The sequence below is a fragment of the Vanacampus margaritifer genome, unplaced genomic scaffold, assembly GCF_051991255.1.
Source record: "Vanacampus margaritifer isolate UIUO_Vmar unplaced genomic scaffold, RoL_Vmar_1.0 HiC_scaffold_37, whole genome shotgun sequence".
NCBI lineage: Eukaryota > Metazoa > Chordata > Actinopteri > Syngnathiformes > Syngnathidae > Vanacampus > Vanacampus margaritifer.
The window spans coordinates 180,001-185,000 of record NW_027520747.1 but is presented as its reverse complement, the minus strand read 5'-3'; positions in this window follow the sequence as shown (position 1 = coordinate 185,000).

Sequence of the window (5,000 nt, the reverse complement as noted above, 5' to 3'; positions counted from 1 at the left end):
GCGCCTCTCTTTGGGGCTTGTTGCTGGCTGTTGGCGTGGCTCCATGGACCAGGGGGAGAGCGCCATGGACCAGGGGGAGAGCACCTGCCATAGCCGAAATAGGAGCACTATAGGCGGCCGCCCTCAGCACATTTGGCCTGTCGCCGCTGTCCGCTGGCCGCTGTCCGCTGGCCGCTGTCCGCTGGCCGCTGTCCGCTTTATCCTTTACTTTCAGCACTTTCAGCACTTTCAGCACTTCCAGCACTTCCAGCACTTGCAGCACTTCCAGCTCTTCCCCCTCTTTCCCTTCTTCCAACTGCGGGCGCGCCGGGCGCACAGGGGCTCGTGCGGAGGGGTGTGTGTGCGTGCATGTGCCGAACAAGGAGGAGAGCGTCTCTCTTCGGGGCTTGATGCCTGTTGGCGGGGCTCCATGGACCAGGGGGAGAGCGCCTCCCTTTGGGGCTTGTTGCTGGCTGTTGGCGTGGCTCCATGGACCAGGGGGAGAGCGCCATGGACCAGGGGGAGAGAGCCTGCCATAGCCGAAATAAGAGCACTATAGGCGGCCGCCCTCAGCACATTTGGCCCCCCCATCCTGGAGCGCCATGGACAAGGGGGAGAGCGCCTCTCTTCGGGGCTTGATGCCTGTTGGCGGGGCTCCATGGACCAGGGGGAGAGCGCCTCTCTTTGGGGCTTGTTGCTGGCTGTTGGCGTGGCTCCATGGACCAGGGGGAGAGCGCCATGGACCAGGGGGAGAGCACCTGCCATAGCCGAAATAAGAGCACTATAGGCGGCCGCCCTCAGCACATTTGGCCCCCCCATCCTGGAGCGCCATGGACCAGGAGGAGAGCGCCTCTCTTCGGGGCTTGATGCCTGTTGGCGGGGCTCCATGGACCAGGGGGAGAGCGCCTCTCTTTGGGGCTTGTTGCTGGCTGTTGGCGTGGCTCCATGGACCAGGGGGAGAGCGCCATGGACCAGGGGGAGAGCACCTGCCATAGCCGAAATAAGAGCACTATAGGCGGCCGCCCTCAGCACATTTGGCCCCCCCCATCCTGGAGCGCCATGGACCAGGAGGAGAGCGCCTCTCTTCGGGGCTTGATGCCTGTTGGCGGGGCTCCATGGACCAGGGGGAGAGCGCCTCTCTTTGGGGCTTGTTGCTGGCTGTTGGCGTGGCTCCATGGACCAGGGGGAGAGCGCCATGGACCAGGGGGAGAGCACCTGCCATAGCCGAAATAAGAGCACTATAGGCGGCCGCCCTCAGCACATTTGGCCCCCCCCATCCTGGAGCGCCATGGACCAGGAGGAGAGCGCCTCTCTTCGGGGCTTGATGCCTGTTGGCGGGGCTCCATGGACCAGGGGGAGAGCGCCTCTCTTTGGGGCTTGTTGCTGGCTGTTGGCGTGGCTCCATGGACCAGGGGGAGAGCGCCATGGACCAGGGGGAGAGCACCTGCCATAGCCGAAATAAGAGCACTATAGGCGGCCTGCCTCAGCACATTTGGCCCCCCAATCCTGGTTCTCAAAATTTTTCAAAGTCAACTTTTTTCGAAATATTTTCAGAGTGCCACCTCCAGCGGGGGCTCTCGCCTGCCATAGCCGAAATAAGAGCTCTATGGGCGGCCGCCCTCAGCACATTTGGCCCCCCCATCCTGGAGCGCCATGGACAAGGGGGAGAGCGCCTCTCTTCGGGGCTTGTTGCTGGCTGTTGGCGGGGCTCCATGTACCAGGGGGAGAGCGCCATGGACCAGGGGGAGAGTGCCTCTCTTCGGGGCTTGATGCCTGTTGGCGGGGCTCCATGGACCAGGGAGAGAGCGCCTCTCTTTGGGGCTTGTTGCTGGCTGTTGGCGGGGCTCCATGGACCAGGGGGAAAGCGCCATGGACCAGGGGGAGAGCGCCTGCCATAGCCGAAATAGGAGCACTATAGGCGGCCGCCCTCAGCACATTTGGCCTGTCGCCGCTGTCCGCTGGCCGCTGTCCGCTGGCCGCTGTCCGCTGGCCGCTGTCCGCTTTCCCCTTTACTTTCAGCACTTTCAGCACTTTCAGCACTTTCAGCACTTCCAGCACTTCCAGCACTTCCAGCACTTCCAGCTCTTCCCCCTCTTTCCCTTCTTCCAACTGCGGGCGCGCCGGGCGCACAGGGGCTCGTGCGGAGGGGTGTGTGTGCGTGCATGTGCCGAACAAGGAGGAGAGCGCCTCACTTCGGGGCTTGTCGCTGGCCGTCGGCGGGGCTCCAAGGACCAGGGGGAGAGCGCCTCTCTTTGGGGGCTTGATGCTGGCTGTTGGCGCGTGTCTTCGGGGCTCCACGGACCAGTGGGAGAGCGCCTGTCTTCGGGGCTTGATGCTGGCCGTTTGCGGGACTCCATGGACCAGGGGGAGAGCGCCATGGACCAGGGGGAGAGCGTCTCTCTTCAGGGATTGACCAGGGCTCCAATCTTCCCATTGAAATGAATGGCGGGTGACCAGGCGTCCAAATCCCCCATTGAAATGAAGGCCGGATGCCCAGGGCTCCAATCTCCCCATTGAAATGAATGGCGGGTGACCGGGCGTCCAAATCCCCCATTGAAATGAAGGCCGGGTGCCCAGGGCTCCAATCTCCCCATTGAAATGAATGGCGGGTGACCGGGCGTCCAAATCCCCCATTGAAATGAAGGCCGGGTGCCAAGGGCTCCAATCTCCCCATTGAAATGAATGCCGGGTGACCGGGCGTCCAAATCCCCCATTGAAATGAAGGCCGGGTGCCCAGGGCTCCAATCTCCCCATTGAAATGAATGGCGGGTGACCGGGCGTCCAAATCCCCCATTGAAATGAAGGCCGGGTGCCCAGGGCTCCAATCTCCCCAGTGAAATGAATGGCGGGTGACCAGGCGTCCAAATCCCCCATTGAAATGAAGGCCGGGTGCCCAGGGCTCCAATCTCCCCATTGAAATGAATGGCGGGTGACCAGGCGTCCAAATCCCCCATTGAAATGAAGGCCGGGTGCCCAGGGCTCCAATCTCCCCAGTGAAATGAATGGCGGGTGACCAGGCGTCCAAATCCCCCATTGAAATGAAGGCCGGGTGCCCAGGGCTCCAATCTCCCCAGTGAAATGAATGGCGGGTGACCAGGCGTCCAAATCCCCCATTGAAATGAAGGCCGGGTGCCCAGGGCTCCAATCTCCCCATTGAAATGAATGGCGGGTGACCAGGCGTCCAAATCCCCCATTGAAATGAAGGCCGGGTGCCCAGGGCTCCAATCTCCCCATTGAAATGAATGGCGGGTGACCAGGCGTCCAAATCCCCCATTGAAATGAAGGCCGGGTGACCAGGCGTCCAAATCCCCCATTGAAATGAAGGCCGGGTGCCCAGGGCTCCAATCTCCCCATTGAAATGAATGGCGGGTGACCAGACGTCCAAATCCCCCATTGAAATGAAGGCCGGATGCCCAGGGCTCCAATCTCCCCATTGAAATGAATGCCGGGTGACCAGGCGTCCAAATCCCCCCATTGAAATGAATGGCGGGTGACCAGGCGTCCAAATCCCCCATTGAAATGAAGGCCGGATGCCCAGGGCTCCAATCTCCCCATTGAAATGAATGGCGGGTGACCGGGCGTCCAAATCCCCCATTGAAATGAAGGCCGGGTGCCCAGGGCTCCAATCTCCCCATTGAAATGAATGGCGGGTGACCGGGCGTCCAAATCCCCCATTGAAATGAAGGCCGGGTGCCAAGGGCTCCAATCTCCCCATTGAAATGAATGCCGGGTGACCGGGCGTCCAAATCCCCCATTGAAATGAAGGCCGGGTGCCCAGGGCTCCAATCTCCCCATTGAAATGAATGGCGGGTGACCGGGCGTCCAAATCCCCCATTGAAATGAAGGCCGGGTGCCCAGGGCTCCAATCTCCCCAGTGAAATGAATGGCGGGTGACCAGGCGTCCAAATCCCCCATTGAAATGAAGGCCGGGTGCCCAGGGCTCCAATCTCCCCATTGAAATGAATGGCGGGTGACCAGGCGTCCAAATCCCCCATTGAAATGAAGGCCGGGTGCCCAGGGCTCCAATCTCCCCAGTGAAATGAATGGCGGGTGACCAGGCGTCCAAATCCCCCATTGAAATGAAGGCCGGGTGCCCAGGGCTCCAATCTCCCCAGTGAAATGAATGGCGGGTGACCAGGCGTCCAAATCCCCCATTGAAATGAAGGCCGGGTGCCCAGGGCTCCAATCTCCCCATTGAAATGAATGGCGGGTGACCAGGCGTCCAAATCCCCCATTGAAATGAAGGCCGGGTGCCCAGGGCTCCAATCTCCCCATTGAAATGAATGGCGGGTGACCAGGCGTCCAAATCCCCCATTGAAATGAAGGCCGGGTGACCAGGCGTCCAAATCCCCCATTGAAATGAAGGCCGGGTGCCCAGGGCTCCAATCTCCCCATTGAAATGAATGGCGGGTGACCAGACGTCCAAATCCCCCATTGAAATGAAGGCCGGATGCCCAGGGCTCCAATCTCCCCATTGAAATGAATGCCGGGTGACCAGGCGTCCATATCCCCCCCCCATTGAAATGAATGACGGGTGACCAGGCAGGCGAGAGCCCCCGCTGCAGAGGCTCCAGAGGTGGCACTCTGAAAATATTTCAAAAAAAGTTGACTTTGAAATTTTTGGAGAACCAGGATTTGGGGGGGGCAAATGTGCTGAGGCAGGCCGCCCATAGTGCTCCTATTTCGGCCTGGGCGCGCCAGAGCACCCCCCTGGAAGTGGCACTCTGAAAATAATTAAAAAAAAATGACTTTGAAAATTTTTGAGAACCAGGATTTGGGGGGGGCAAATGTGCTGAGGCAGGCCGCCCATAGTGCTCCTATTTCGGCCTGGGCGCGCCAGAGCACCCCCCTGGAAGTGGCACTCTGAAAATAATTAAAAAAAAATGACTTTGAAAATTTTTGAGAACCAGGATTTGGGGGGGGCAAATGTGCTGAGGCAGGCCGCCCATAGTGCTCCTATTTCGGCCTGGGCGCGCCAGAGCACCCCCCTGGAAGTGGCACTCTGAAAATAATTCGAAAAA